Below are 17,544 nucleotides of genomic sequence, written 5' to 3'. Positions count from 1 at the left end.
CTGGATTATTGAATATTAATTTGCTGCCTGGGATTACTTAGTGTGTCTCCAGCTGTCCGCTGTAGAGTATCTTAAAGGGACATACATACTCAACTTAGCTGAGCTATATTTTCTTTAGAATTTACGCAACTATTAGTTGCTATCACAAACCCTATTTACTACATGCCTGACATAAGTTCTTACTTATTTATGGGCTCATGCCCTAAGTTACCGAACATGTTCACCTTATCTTTTCTATGCTAAGGGTTGAGATATTTCATACCAACACCCTTAGTGGCCTAATGCTTTTCTGTATGTTAAAGGTGATATGATGTAGAGAACCCCTAACTCCTGTTCTCTGATTGGAGTGACGTCTGGGGTCCGATACAGATAATCACTTACATACAGCAGTGCATTGGAATATTTTCCTGCATCATAATCTTTTAACGCTAGAGGTTGGACGCATGTTGTAATACCTTTGCCCTTAGAAGTTCAACGCATTTATTTATGTGAGAGAGACATGATGTAGTGACCCCCCAAACTCCTGATCTCTGATTGGAGTGACGCCTGGGACCTAGTACTGAAATCTCACATAGAGACGTGCATTGAAATCCTTGCTATCCGCAGTTGTGGTTTACTCCCATTCACCAGTGTCGTTACAAAGGGACAGACAACAATAAAACCTGACTGGTGTTCAAATCCCTTAGTATACATTTTTGAGTACCACATTTGCTGTAAGTGCTATACAATATTTGTGTCTTACTAATCAGTTTTTGCAGTGTAAGTTTAAAGTGATACTAAACAGAGAAGTGTTCATTTCCATAATTAATTCAAATAAATCATATACAGGATATCTTGCCACTGTATTTAGATTTTTTTTAATCCTCTAAATACCTTGCTCCTGCAATACTGTTTTGTAGTTACGTGGTCTTTCCTGTTCTTTGGCATCTACAGAGAAAGATCTTTGGGAGGTGCTTCTAATACTCTGCTGATATATGGTGGTCATCTGACTAAAAACATAAAAAGAAGTTTTAGAAGAGCAATTCAAATTAAATTATAAATATCAAAAACATGTTTTACAGTTCCCTCTAAATCGTTATGAAACATTGCATTAATATGGTGTAGACGGAGTCAAAGATGATGGACACTAGCTTCCATTTTGTTCAGATGGCATCTGCATCCAAGGCTCTTTTTTTTTACTTTACAGGTATTACCAATTAATATATATTTATATTAAACTAAGCATTTTTTTAATTTCTTAGTGAAAGTAATCAATCAGCATAATATATCCCACTCCCTTAGTTAGTTTTTAACAATAGGAGGTCATGGAGGACTACGTATAGTCCCACATGTGTGACTCTATACTCATATGGCTGAACATATAAGAAAAATAAGAAAATTAGGCTTCATTTCCACTGGCGTTTTTACAGCCACTGTTGTTAGCCTTTTTTACAGCTTAAAAACACCTGTCCATGTTTATTTTGTAAAAAAAAAAAAAAAAATTTGTGAGCTGCAGCTTTAAAAATGCCGCGGTCGCGTTTTTGAGCGTTCTTGAGCGTTTTTAAACGTCTGTCGTTTTTACAGCTCTACTCTGGAGCTTCAGAACGCCCTGGTCCTGCGTTTTTTTACAGCTCAAAAACGCCTATGCCATTTGCAGCTCAAAAACGCCTATGTGGGTATGATGCCATAGAATAACATGGACAGGCGTTTTTAAGATGTAAAAAACGCTCAGAAAAGTGGCTGTAAAAACGCCAGTGGAAATGAAGCCTTAAGAGCTTAAAGTGTTACTAAACTTACAACGTAAAATCAGTCTGCATATGCAGTAAAACATGCTTGTTACACTCACTGGAGAACCTAAGTGGTTAACCCTGCGCATTATGTAAAAAGGCTATTTGATCCTGTCTTCTCTGACCCTCCCCTTCTTCCACATTCCCCAAATCATCTGCTGATAGCACAGAACCTTACGGGCACTCTGCACATGCTCAGTTTGGTGTGTATTGCTAGAAAGTTTGTTTTTTGGTTTTTGGGAGTGCACATGTGATCAGCACAGGGCCAATCAGCACTGTCCATACAGAGGGCCAAGGGTCTTGCAGTCTCATAGAACAGTCAGAGAAGAATGGAAATTCCTCCCACAAGTTTTAACCAGTGCTCAGCTGGGTCACAAGACTGCTATATAATGGTGTTTAGAAAATGTATTTAGCAGTTTGTACTTACTGAAATAATTGCATTTCCATGTTCTATGTAGTGTAGGAGACCCAGTGAATGCAGGGTCCTGGGTTCAGTAACACTTTAAAAGGGAAGTGAAACTGGAGCATGCTCAGTATATGACAATAGCTGGTGTACCTAATCCAGGTTGCAATGGGACACAGAGAAGATGGGAGGGACAGCTGAAGGTAGGATCAACAAGGTATGTTTCACTTTGCAAAAAACAGATGCTTTAGTGGCTTTGTCAGTATTCACACTCTGTTATGTAGCATGTAACAAGAGTTTTTCATAGTTTGGGTTTAATGACACTTTAATAGACATTTGTTAGTAAGGGAAGCTACTGTAACTGACTGACACATATACAGTATGGTCCAGATTCTCAAAGGAGATATGACGGCGTATCTCCAGATATGCCATCGTATCTCTGAGTCTGAGCCGTCGTATCTATGCGCCTGATTCTTAGAATCAGTTACGCATAGATTTCTATTAGATTCGACCGGCGTAGGTCTCTTACGCCGTCGAATCTTAACTGCATATTTACGCTGGCCGCTAGGGGTGTGTACACTGATTTACGCCTAGAAATATGTAAATCAGCTAGATACGCGAATTCACGAACGTACGCCCGGCTGACGCAGTACAGATACGCCGTTTACGTTAGGTTTTTCCCGGCATAAAGTTACCCCTGCTATATGGTGGCGTACATGCGGCGTACCAATGTTAAGTATGGACGTCGTTCCCGCGTCAAATTTTGAAAATGTTACGTCGTTTCCGTAAGTCATCCGTGAATGGGGCTGGACGTCATTTACGTTCACGTCGAAACCAATACATCCTTGCGGCGTACTTTGAAGCAATGCACACTGGGATATTCCATGGACGGCGCATGCGCCGTTCGTTAAAAACGTCAATCACGTCAGGTCACATAACATTTACATAAAACACGCCCCCCTGTTCCACATTTGAATTAGGCGGGCTTACGCCGGCCTATTTACGCTACGCCGCCGCAACTTACTAAGCAAGTGCTTTGAGAATACTGCACTTGCCCGTCTAAGTTGCAGAGGCGTAACGTAAATGGAATTAGTTAAGCCCGCTCAAAGATGGGCCGATCTACGTGAATCTGGGCCTATGTATCTACAGTTCTTCATATGTAGTAATCAATATTGGAAATATGACACAGAAAGAATGAAAGAATGAGAAAAATATGGAATTCAAATGTATTTTATGCGTAACTAAACGCCAAAATATTTTTTTATATATTGCAGGTTACCAGTCCTGTGGCAGCTGTGTTCATGTTTTTTTTTGTTATTTCAGGCTTTTTCCCCCCTTAATGTAAACCTAATAATTCTGCCAGTGACATACTTTTTTTTACTAGGATGGCTATGCTCACTAACACTGAATCTATTGAGGGAGCCATGGTTGTTATCCAGGCTGGACTTCAATCAAGTCTTCTGCTGGGCATCTTCATTACATTGGGGGTAGGCAGGTGTGGGAATTTAGTGGGTTACAGAAGGAAAATAACATTGGCTTTTATTTAGTATTTTCTGTATTTTCTTTTTCATCCTGCAAACTAATGCATTCATAACATCCACACACTAGTACACTATAATATATATATATATATATATATATATATATATATATATATATATATATATATATATATATATATATATATATATCTTGCTTTTAGATATACGTTAAGGTTAATATTACATTAGTAGCACATATAAGTGCTCACTATAAATACCCTATAGATTCCTGTTATTTAAAAAAAGGTAAAATCACTCAAAACAAGCAAAAAAATAAAGATGGGCTTTTAGCAGCTCAGCATAGGCAGGCTAATGAAAGCTGAGCTGTGCTGTACTGCACAATATAGTAGTTTGTACTGCATACCTTTAAATCAATGTTCCTATTAAATCAAATGGAAACAAATGGAAACAATACATAAAAAAGGTATTCATATATCATAATCTAATTCTGTGAACTCTAAATTAAAGCTTGACCTATGTTTATCCTTATACTATACGTGGATTCATAGGTAAAATGCCAGTGGTATCAAAAAACACCCAGTAGAATAAAAGTAATTCCTTTGCCATGAAATATAAATGGCTCATGTGACCTCAAGCCTAGGTAAAAAAAATTCTGGCTACTAGGAGCATTTTGGTGTTTTTTTCAGTTATTATAAACTGCAGAGAGTCTGTTTTATTCAATTGCCTAGAGCCTGTGTTGTGGACTTGTGCTGACATAAGAGATTCAGCAAGACATCTTCAAGCAGCAATATTAATCAGAACGAATTATGCTTAGTGTTGTGACTAATAAACCAATATGGCTGCACCCCTGTACAATTGCACACTACACACACACAGGCAAGGTTTTAAAACATGAATGCTTATTTACAGGATTATTTACTGACCAATTTTCAATGTAAAATTATTTTAGTTTCTTTTTAATACAGCTGGCAATGTTAAACTTATATGCTAGGTTAATGTCATGGAAATCTATTCATTTTTTCTAAATAAACATAGCTTCTCTGACACACTAGACACTCAATTTCATTTTTGCACTGTATTGTTTATTAAAGCACTTTTTTTGTGCATTGGTTTTTCTTTAAACCCACAATATAATTGGTCTCCGTAGAACAACACTATGATGAAAGAGAAAGCAGTTCGCTGTCAGGGATGTGTGAAAAAAAAAACAAATAAACAGTTACAAACATGAACCATAATGCAAAGCAAATGAGAAACATAAAGTTCTCTCATGTAAATTGCTATTCAGAGTATTAAGCACCTGGTGTTTGATTAAATTCAGATCATGATTGCTAATCCAGTAAAGCACTCTCAAGGTGACTTCAATAATTCACAGTCAGTATGGCACAACGATGCTACTGAATGCTGCAGTAATCGTTGTGTGCATGCAGCTAATTAGATTCTAATCTTTGGGGATGATCAAGGCTAACGAGCTGCAAAAAGTCTTAGTCTGTTTATTTCGATTGCTATCTGCCATTCTGGTTACTATACTTCCACTACACATTGGAGTGTTGTACAACTTCTTCTATATTAGTATATCTGTTGTTTTTTTTTTGCTTCAGGTCATATGTGGTACTATACTAATCATACATTGCATCTATGCGTAATGTTCTATATTACTTTACAGATTAGTAATTCATGTTTCCAAATTTTAAACACATTTGAAAGTTATTAAACAGTTTTTAATGTCAAAATAATCTTTATACAGCTGGTACTATTTTCTTTATGTTGATCAATATGACTATGGCATTATATTATGCATATGTAGGGGTGGTAATGTTAAGTGGAGATACACCCATGGCTATGGTCACTATAATGAATTGGGATCAGTTTTATTTAAAAAAAAAAAAACTTTTTTTTTTTCCCCCATAAAATAAAAATGATTGGGGTTTAATTTTATTATGATTATAGTAAATGTAATATGTTCATGTAAAAAATATAAAGAGAACTTGGGCAGCCGCACCCCAAAAACGTTCCTTTTATTAGCTTTTGTTCCAATTTTTGCTGTGGCATGTTTATTTTGTGATCTATTTTAATAAAAGGAAAGTTTTTTGGAGTGCGGCTGTCCAAGTTCTCTTCATATTTTTTGCATTGCCGGCACCCATGGTTTGGATCCAGTGAGGAGGCTCTCTGAATACTACTGAGCGGTAATCTTTTCTTTCTAATATGTTCATGTGTTGAGGCGTGTTGTGTTAAGGCAGCCAATTTACTTTAAAAGGGCTCTCAATACCCACTAAAGTGTATGAAAATGAAAGGATCTGCACTATTTTTGACAAAGCACCACTAAACATAGTGGGCCAGATCCACAGAAAAATTACGCCGGCGTATCTATTGATATGCCGCGTAATTTCAAAGTTCCTGCGTCGTATCTTTGTTTTGTATCTAGGTGGCGTTTCTGTCAAATTCCGCGTCGAGTATGCAAATTAGCTAGATACGGCGATCCACGAACGTACGTCCGGCCGGCGCATTTTTTTACGATGTTTTTCGTAAGGCTTTTTAGTTACCCCTGCTATATGAGGCGTATCCTATGTTAAGTATGGCCATCGTTCCCGCGTCAAATTTTTTATTTTTTACGTCGTTTGCGTAAGTCGTTCGCGAATAGGGATTTGCGTAGAATGACGTCATCATCGTAAACATTGGCTTGTTCCGGTTTATTTTCGAGCATGCGCACTGGGATACCGCCACGGACGGCGCATGCGCCGTTCAAAAAAACGTCATTTACGTCGGGTCACGACGTATTAACATAAAACGCGCCCCATCACATACATTTGAATTGCGCGCGCCCTTACGCCGCCAAAGTTACACTATGCTGCCGTAACTTACGGCGCAAATTCTTTGAGGATAAGGAAAATGCGCTGTAATTTACGGCGGCGTAGTGTATCAGAGATACGCTACGCCGGACGTAGGAATGCGCTGCGCTACGAGGATCTGGCCCAGTGACTTCACATTGGTACATTGTGGTGTGCTATAGCACATGCACGTTAAGGTCTACTCTATGCATGCATTTGGTTGCAGTTCAGAAGAAATGTCATTGCACTGCAATACCTTACTGCAACACAAAGCTGTGAATCCAGCCTAACACTTAGAAATATTGGACTTCATCGTGAACGGCTTCAGGATATCTAAGACTAGAGTCATTCTTTCACCATAATGTACATTTACAGTATAAAACAAGCCATCTGTTTTTGGTGACCCACAATACATATGTAAAATCCCTCCACTTTGTAGTGCGTTGCATTGGCCAGAAAACATGTAGGTAGATTTATTCTTGCATTGAGGTTTATTCAAGGCCAATTTATATTGGAGGACAGATACAGTGAATGGGGTTTTTAAAGACTGGCGCAGACAGATTTAGCAAGAGTGTCTTGCATGCATTCTAAAAAATGGTGCAACTTGTTGCAATTTCATGTACCTGTTTAGAACTCGTAGATAAATTTTAAAGTAGAAGTGGAGCAAATTAAGACTAATTCAATTTGGCACACAAGTCATTATCAGAACCAAAACTGTGGCAGATGTTTTTCGAATTAGGCACAGCAAATTAAAAAGAGCAATTAATGCAAGAAAAGTAGTGCGGCAGTTTTATTGACTCCCCCCTAGTATGTTTTAAAAGGTTAGAGTAAAATATAGAGGAAATTGTAAAAAAAAGTTAAAGAAAAGTGAAAATAGTCTTGCAAAATAATATGTTAGAAATAATAGTTGGGAGAATAACATAGGATCTGCTTGTATTGCAAAATTTGGAGTGCAACTTCACCAACCGAAGGAAAATAACAACATATATTGGGAAATATTGAGTTCTGTAAGAAAGATTTTGCTTTAGGTAAACATCTACTGGAAAATCAAGTGATCATTTATAGAAAGGCATCCAAACAGAAAAATATACTTTTACCAAGTACAATAAACATACCCCCAAATAGTAAGAAAAGTTAAAACAGGAAGACTAGTACAGTAAATAGGTTGTTATATTCAAATCTGAATATGTAAAATATTCCCTGTGGGAAACAGTATGTGGGAAAGACAAGGAGGAAATTAAAATAGTATCAAGGAGCACATACATTTTTTATATAAACATGTTTCTAACCCTAATGCCGCGTGCACACGATCATTTTTCGGGTTTTAAAAAATGAAATTTTTTAAAAATGTCATTTAAAACGATCGTGTGTGGGCTTCAGAGCATTTTTCGGGTTCTGAAAAACGGGCACATTTTTTTTTCAAACATGCTCTATTTTTTCACGACGTTTTAAACAATGTCGTTTTTCGGGTTGTAAAAAATGATCTTGTGTGGGCTTTAACGACGTGAAAAACCTGCGCATGCTCAGAAGCAAGTCATGAGACGGGAGCGCTTGTTCTGGTAAAACTACCGTTCGTAATGGAGTAGGCACATTCATCACGCTGTAACAGACAGAAAAGCGCAAATCGTCTTTTACTAAGACGAAATCCCAAAGCCCATTTCACCGCCAAACACTCTTTCTCAATGGTGGCATAATTCTCCTCATGGGCCTTCAACTTTCGGCTGAGGTACATAACAGGGTGTTCCTCCTCCTTGATAATCTGGGACAGTACAGCTCCTAACCCCACATTTGACGCATCTGTCTGAACCACAAAGTCCCGTGAAAAATCAGGCGAATTTAAAACTGGCTGACTACATAAGGCCTGTTTTAAAGCCTGAAAAGCTGTTTCTGCTTCGGGAGTCCATTTGGTCATGACAGACTCCTTCCCTTTGGTCAAATTGGTCAGGGGAGTAGTCTGTGAGGCAAAATGGGGGATAAAGCGGCGATAATACCCCGCGATTCCCAAAAATGCACAAACCTGTTTCTTGTTGGTGGGACGTGGCATTCCTGAATAGCCTCAACTTTGTTTATTTGGGGCTTGATTAGACCTCTTCCAATGGTATACCCCAGATACTTTGCCTCTTCTAGCCCAAGGGTACATTTTTTTGGATTGGCTGTAAACCCGGCTTTCCAGATGAAATCCAACACAGCCTGAACTTTTGGCAAGTGTGATTCCCAATCCTCACTGTGGATGACAACGTCATCGAGGTATGCAGCAGCATAGGCTCGATGAGGCCGAAAGGGTCTTATCCATGGTGCGTTGAAATGTAGCAGGAGCATTCTGTAACCCAAAAGGCATCCTCCGATATTGGAAAGATCCGTCTGGAGTTACAAATGCGGGGCCAGATTCACAAAAGAGATACGAACGCTTGCGCCGAGCGGATTTCCGATACGCCGCCGCAAGTTTACAGGTAAGTGCTTTGTGAATCAGGCACTTACGCTGTAAACTTGCGGCGGTGTAACGTAAATGGGATACGTTACGCCGCTGCATCGTAACATAGTTCTATGTGGATCTGGCCCTCTGTCTCCACTGTACAGACAGTTTCTCTGGTTTTTGCAATTTTTGTTGTTTATGTTTTGTTATAATTTCTGATTGAATAATTTTGCCGCCGACAAGTGTATTTCCCCTTTTTTTCCCCTTGGTCACCTGGATGCTGTCTTTCATGTCAAGTCCTGGCCGTCATTCAATTTAATTAATAAATGTATACAATTTTGATACCTTCTTGACCAATTTTTTGTCATAAACAAACCCAGTCTTCCAATTTAAAGTACCGTCGAGGAAAACGCACCACTTGTGGTGCACACAGACAGATTCCGATAAGCCCCCCGCCCAGAGACTCCGACAACCAATGGCCATGGTTGTCGGGAAGGGGCCCTTGTCCTCATCAACATGGGGGCAAGGTGCTTTGGGGTGCCCCAAAGCACCCACCCCCCCATGTTGAGGGCATGCGGCCTGGTACGGCTCAGGAGGGGGGGCGCTCGCTCGTCCCCATCCCCTTTCCTGACCGTCCGGGCTGGTGCTCAGATAAGGGTCTGTTATAGATTTTGGGGGGACCCCACACAATTTTTTCGGCTTGGGGGTTCCCCTTACCAAACCTATGGGTCCCGTATGCTCTTGAAGGGGGAACCCATGCCTTTTTTTTCCCCAAGTTCCCCTTCATGCACAAGTCCTGTACAAGTCAGATCTCTTAATACGGAATCCGACTTTGATCCGACTTCAGAAAAAAAGTAGTGCAGGAACTACTTTGAAGTCGGCATGACTTAAACTCGTGCCAATATGAATGGTAGTCATTGAAAATCACGGAGAATGACTTTGACGCCCAAAATCGTGGTACAAGTCTTATGCCGCGTACACACCATCACTTTATGTGATGGAAAAAAAACGACGTTTTTAAAAACGTCACTTTAAATGACCGTGTGTGGGGGAAAACGTCGTTTTATGTCTTGTGAAAAACAAAAAAAAAAATATTGAAGCATGCTTCAATTTTATGTGTCGTTTTTCAAAACGGCGTTTTTTACTTCACAGAAAATGTCGTTTTTTTTCATCACATAAAGTGATGGTGTGTATGCGGCATTATACATGTGAAAGGGGACTTAGTAAACCAACCCCTGTATCTTTCAATACATTTAATATTTTTATTAGTGAGTCTTCTAAGGCGCTTCGAAGGTGTAAACACAAACAAACACAGGCCACTTTGTAATTACATAATATGGCCCGGATTCACAAAGCACTTGCGCCGATGTATCTCAAGATACGTCGCGTAAGTGCAAATGTGCGCCATCGTATTTGTGCGCCGGACCCAAAAACTAAGATACGCGTGGCGCTCCCATTGATTTTCTATTCAAATATGCAAATGAGGGAAATACGGCGATTCACGAATGTATGTGCGCCCGGCGCAGGCTACGTGATGGGCGCGTAAGTTGTACGTCCGCCGTAAAGTTAAGCCCCATAAAGGAGGTGTAACCCAGCAGCAGACATGCAAAGGTCTGCACCAGGGAACACAAGCCGGCGTATTCTACGGAGTTTACGTTGCACATGTGTGTGTGGCTGGGCATAGGTTACTTTAACGCCGTAGGCAGTGATCCAGCGTATTTTAGGCAGCTGTTCCGACGTAGTTATGAGCATGCGCAGAGGGATGCGTCCTCGTCTCGGCGCACGTGATACGTATCTGTCTTGGCACTTGGCTCATCATTTGCATGGGGTCACGCCTCATTTGCATGGCTCACGCCCACTTCCACTTACGCCTTCGAAACCCAGCGCAGTTTTGGCAGCATTGGCTTTGTGAATTCCATGCTTGCCTCTCTGCGCTGCGTCGGCGTATCGTATATTATTTGCGCTACGGTGGCGTAATGTGCGCCCGCTCTCTGTGAATCCGGGCCTATGTGTTTATTTCACAAGAATTTGAAACACAGGACACAATATAAAACATTATTATGTTCTCTATCTTTGATGGAAACTACATATGGCCCATCCGAACTGTCTCTGAATTATCAATCTGACTTAGTAGGTCAGAAAAAAAAGAATGTTGTGCTTAAAAAAAAAAAAAGAAAAAAAATACCTTTTTCAACAAAGCAGTTAAGAATAGGGAGATACATGTATGAAAAGGAGCCAAAAGCAGCACCTTTTTGGCTGGAAATGAAGACAAAAATGTTAACACTGCTTCAAAGATGCTGCTAGCAGGACTTTTTTTACCTCGGGGCTTGTACACTGGAGAGACAGCAGCGGCTGTTTCAGGTCGCTTTGCAGGCGCTATTTTTTGCGTTATTGCACCTGCAAAGCAACCCAGTGTAAAAGGGGTCTAAAGGGGCTGTAAACTTTAATGTTTTTTCACCTTAAAGTGGAGGTCCGGTTAAAAAAAATTATTTAAAGTCAGCAGCTACTAACACTGTAGCTGCTGACTTTTAAAAAGGACACCTACCTGTCCAGGGTGCCCGCGTTGACGGCAGCTGAAGCCGAGCAATCGCTCGGGTCTCGGCTGCCCCGCCGCCATCCTCGGTGATGGAATCAGAAAGTGAAGTGTTGCGGCTTCACCCACTGATTCCCTACTACAGTATGCATGCGGCGCTATGTGAATGGCCGATGTCTCCTGGGACACAAACAAGGTCCCAGAAGACACCGCTCCCCCATTCCCCAGGAGGCAGCGCGAGGAGGAGAAGAAAGAAGACGGACCGAGGATCAGGAAGTGGCAGATTAGGATGATCTGCCTAGCAACGGGCACTTCTGGTATGTATAAAAAATATATATATTTTTTTGCAGCATTTTGGAATAATTTTTTTCAGGGTGGAGCTCCGCTTTAATGCATCCTATGCATTAAGGTGAAAAAAACATTTGATAATTACCGGCCCCCCAGCCCTCCGGTTTACTTACCCAAGCCCTCAAATATCCTGCGTCGAGAACGCGCTGGATTCTCGGCTCTTCATTGGATAGATTCATAGCAGCGCAGCCATTGGCTCCCGCTGCTGTCAATAAAATCCAATGACGTCTATGGACGCAAATGCTGGACTTGGGAGGGCGCCGGCAAGGTAACCCCCTTGGGAAAGCGCTTCCCAGAGGGGGTTATGTGATGTAGGAAGGAGCTAAGGCAGCCGCCGAGGGACCCCGGAAGACGAGGTTCGGGGCCATTCTGTGCAAAACGAGCTGCACAGCGGAGGTAAGTATGACATGTTTGTTATTTAAAAAAAATCTAACCTTTACAATCACTTTAAATTGAAACAATAAAAATTAAATATTCCTTTAAATATCATGCCTGGGAGGTGTCTTTAGTATGCCTGTAAAGTAGCGCATCTTTCCCCTGTTTAGAACAGTACCACAGCAAAATGTAATTTCTAAAAGAAAAAACGTAATTTAAAACTGCTTGCGGCTGTAATGAATTGTCGGATCCTGGCAATATAGATAAAAAAATCTTTAAAAAAAACGGCATAGGTCCCCCAGTCCATTACCAGGCCCTTTGGGCCTGAATATAAGGGGGAAACCCCCCTAAAAAAATAGCTTGGTGATCCCCCCAAAATCCAAACCAGGCCCTCAAGGTCTGGTATGATTAAGGGGAACCCTATGACAATTTTTTTTAAAAGGCATGGGGGTCCCCATAAAATCCATACCAGACCCTTCAAACTCCCACAACCACCCGGCAGGGGTTGTGGGTAAGAGGATCTTGTCCCTATCAACATGGGAACAAGGTGTTTTGGGCGGACCCCAAAACGCCCTCCCTATGTTAAGGGCATGTGGCCTGTTATGGTTAAGCAGGGGGCGCTCTCTCATCCCCCTTTTTTATTTTGTCACAGGTTCCCCTTAAAATTTATACCAGACTTGAAGGACCTGGTATGGATTTTGGGAGGGACCCCACGCCATTTAAAAAAAATGGCTTGGGATTTCCCTTAAAATCCATACCAGACCCAAAGAGCCTGGTAATTGCCTGGGGGGGGGGGGTGCCATTTTTATTAATGATTTGTATGCATATTGCTGGGATCCAGCAATACATTACAGCCCGAGCAGTTTTAAATAAAACATTTTCCTTTACAAATGTCATTTTGCTGCTTTCTTTCATCAAACTATGTGAGAGAGAGAGAGAGAGAGAGACTTGTAACGCGCAACACATGCGAACTGAATCGCCTCTGGGCGCTGTATCCATTTCATGGGTAAGGAACCCCTTGACCTCAGAAGAGATGGGTTTTAATCTTTCTCCTGAAGGCCAAGTGGTCCGACTCCAGTCGGATGGTGGTTGGTAGTGCATGTATGGCTGTTATGTAAGCAGCCTTACATAGTATGGGGCGCTGGCTGCCTCTGGCCAATTATGACACACGCTGTGATTGGCCAAAGCATGCAGGTCAGGTGAATGCTTTGGTCAATCAGCAGCCGTCAATGCACTGCGATCTCGCAGTGCATTGACGGTCTCGCCGTTCATTATGGGGCATCTTGCGAATGCCCCATAATGTTCGTGTTTGGCGAATGGGCGAACACCTGATGTTCGAGTCACACTTATCGAACATCGTGCTCATCCCTAGTGGCTAGTGGTTAGGGAAACTGACTGGCTGCTCTGATGACATACTAAGTGAAAAAAAAATGTTTTGCTGATTGCTGTGGAAACACTGTTTTTTCTCACACAGTGAGGTATTTTCTGGCCAGGAGCTGATTATAATCAGATGGGCCAGGGATGCTGGCTCCTCCCCCCTCTACTATCCTCCTTTTCTTCTGGAAAGTGTATATACAGCCAGTCTAGGACTAGCATCGCTGCCATTTTGCGCTCTGGAAGTAATGTTACAGCACTCGGTAGAATAAATGTTTCCTGCTGCTCATTGCTGCACTTGAGGTGGACTTGCTACTTTGGTTATGCTGATCTGGACTCCAAATCTCAAGTTATGCTTTGTCCTTTCTGTTAATCCCATTTTATGCTATATTGTTATTACCATTGTTAATCTATTTTATGCTTGCCTAATTACCAACCATATTGAGTGACAATGTATTAAGTAAGCCTTTACTACTCGGTTTGGTGCCTGTTTTCTTTGATATAGCACTACTACTGGGCACTAAACATTGCTTTCATTGATTTCCTGTGAAATGTTTGTACACTCAATCTGGTGTGTTATAGGGGCTGATGACCTATCCCAATCAGCAGCTCCTATGGGTGTAACGATACATATCTATACAAGTTGTAGGTTTCTGGAAAAAGAAGCTTTAGCACTACTTTAATGTATTTAGTATTTCATTACCAAGCTCCACGTTTTAAACATGTATCACGATATATGCAAACTATGAACCCCTGTTTTTATGTACGAACCCCTGTTTTTGTTAGAAATATGGAAGGGTGTATATGGTGCATGGAGTAAATTCAGAATCTTCCAATTTAGCAATATTCAGCCTACATATTTCTCTAATAACATGTTTCAGTTAAAGAGATAATGTGCTACACAATAGTCTGATAGCTGAAAATTATATGATTAGCTTGTATGAGGGGATCTGTGCATCTGTACATTTCAGAGCTGGATTTTGGAAATGGTATTGAAGTGCTACAGTATAGTATTTGAATGCAAGGATTAGTGGACATTATATGTACTGTATATAGGTATACAATTGGTTTAAGGACAGAAATAAGGAAGTTATTAATATCACATACAGTATATGAGTTAAAGCTCAGGCCCTGGCAAAATGAAAACCTTCCAATCAAATAAGAAAATTAGAAAATGATAGCTGCTTCAGGCAAGAGCCATATCTTTTTATACTTCATGGCTGATGGTGACATTATACTAACTTTTTATATATATTGCCCTGTCTGCCACACATATATCTGTACAGGAGAAAAATATACTATCCCAGATAAATCACTCCCTACCAGCTGGTTGTAAAAAAATGAAAACTGATTCTGTGTGTCATTGTACATTATTCAGAGCAAGTAAAGCTTAAGTTCAGAAAAAAATTAAATATCTACTATGAAAATTCAGGTTCTTTTTAATCGATGAAATATGTGACCTGAAGAACTGCTTGATTTCTCTTTAGGAAAGCCAAAAACATAGTGCTGGAATGACCTTGTCTTCTCCTGTCAGCTGGGGGATGAGATTTCCTCACATTGCCTCTAAACCTGATGCCGCATACATATGATCATTTTTCAGCATGAAAGAAAACGTTTTTAAAAACGTCATTTAAAATGATCGTGTGTGGGCTGCACATCGTTTGTCAGTTTATGAAATACGACAAAAAAATTGAACATGCTGCATTTTTTAATGTCATTTAAAAAAAAATTGTTATTTGGGTTGTAAAAAAATGATCGTGTGTGGGCTAAAACGACGTTTTAAACTCACACCCATCTCAGAAGCAAGTTATGAGATGGGAGCGCTCGTTCTGGTAAAACTGCCATTCATAATTGGAGTAAGCACATTCATCACCCCGTAACAGACAAAAAAGCGCAAATCGTCTTTTACTAACAAGGAATCAGCTAAAGCAGCCCAAAGGCGAATAGAACTTCCCATTTAGAGTGCCGTTGTACGTGTTGTACGTCACCGCGCTTTGTATATCATTTTTTTGAAACGATGGTGTGTGGGCAACGTCGTTTTTAATGATGAAGTTGGAAAAACTTGTGTGCACGCGGCATCAGTTTCAGTCTGGCACACAATGCCATCTTGTCTGCATGTGTAAAACAACTGAGTCTGTCCATTCATCCTATACCATTGGTAGGCTTTGTGCTTTGAACTTTGCCCATGAATACTAGATAGTTACTTTTTACATAGAATGTACTGTTGTTGTCCATCATTCTGCCTAAATTCCAGCCACAAGAATTTTCCTCCTTGCTTATCAGTTGGCAGAACAGTTTGCTGATATTTTCAATCTTTCTCTGTTTCTGTTGATTGTTCCATCAAGGTTTGAAGCAGCCATAATTGTTATAGTTATAAAAAATAAAACATCCTTGCAGTTTGAATTACTATATACAAGTAGTACTTACACCTATTGGGATGAAATGCTTTGAAAAGCTCATTTTGGGACCCAAGAGAATAGTGTATGCTGGTTATATATTTGCGCTTTCAATGACTCGTACTCGTACGTTAGTTCTCATGGCAATGACAAATTATGTTTTTGTTTTTATTGTATTCTTATTTGAAACTTTAATAAAAATATTGGAAAACGAAAAGCTCATTTTGAGGAGGCACATTAAGTCCTCCCTCTGATGGATCATCATCAATATGCATATCATCCTAAAAGATCTACAGAGGAGGTGGCTGCTAAAGTTTTTCACAGATTATTGATGCATTTAGACAAACCAAATACTTATGCTAGGGTACTTTTTATTAATTATGGTTCTGCTTTTAACACTATGGTACCTCAGAAAAAGAATTCTCAATTATTGGACGCTAATCTTCAGCGTTTGGTTTATATGTGGATCTTGGACTTTTTGTCTAACCGGCTTCAATCGGTTAGAATAGGTAATCTTTCATCTTCCACCCATTCTATTAGTATTAATGCCCAACAGGTATATGTTCTCAGTACTATATAAACTTTTATACTTATGAACTTTGTGGATGATACAGCTCAGATCAAAAATAGTAATGAGAGAAGATCAGGAATGATGGCCAGTGGGCTGCCTCAATTAACTTGGAGCTTAATATAAAGAATAAAAATTAACTTGTTGATTTTAGGAGTAACAGAATGCATCCAACTGAGCCACTTTTAATTAGACAGCCTGTGTATAGTCCTTCTTCCTTTAAATATTTTGGGTTCCATTCATTTTTTGAATTATGTCACATGAAGGATGAACACAACACAGTAGTGATATTAAAAATAAGGCTCAGAAACAAATGTAATCTTTATGAACCCTAAAAAAGGCATACAGTGTAGATAGAAAATAAGTTATTAATGTTCCTCTATTATTATTATTATTATTATTTAGGTACTTATATAGCGCTGTCAATTTACGCAGCGCTTTACATATATGTACATTCACATTAGTCCCTACCCTCAAGGAGCTTACAATCTAAGGTCCCTAACTCACATTCATATACTAGGGACAATTTTAGGCAGAATCCATTTAAACTACCAGCATGTTTTTGGAGTCTCTACCGCTCTCTTATGCCACCATGGTTTGATATGGCAGTCAAAGAGCTCTTTTACAGGAATCCTACAGTGGCTATAAGAATTGTTGGTAGCAAGCCTTTTACTCTAAAAGACATTTATCATTCTTGTTGTGTCAACAGAGCATCACGTAAAGTAAAGCATCCTTCTCGTGCCTCTCATTGTCTGTTTTCTTATCATCCATCTGGGAGGCAATATAGGACACTGAAAGTCTGCACAATCAGGATAAGGAACAGTTAAATCGATCAAAATATAAGTAATTGACTGTTTTATTTTATTTTTACTTTCAATAGCTTTATATTAATTATGAGAAAATATAAAATGTGATTAACACAAGCTTAAAGAGAGAATGCAATACAATTGCTATGGTCAACATTAATACAGAGTCACTGTCAACAAAGATATGAAATCAAATGAGCTGTACTAACCTAAGTACAGGCAGAAAGAGAGTTCA

The sequence above is a fragment of the Rana temporaria genome, chromosome 1, assembly GCF_905171775.1.
Source record: "Rana temporaria chromosome 1, aRanTem1.1, whole genome shotgun sequence".
Classification (NCBI taxonomy): Eukaryota; Metazoa; Chordata; class Amphibia; order Anura; family Ranidae; genus Rana; species Rana temporaria.
This window is presented reverse-complemented; position numbering follows the sequence as displayed.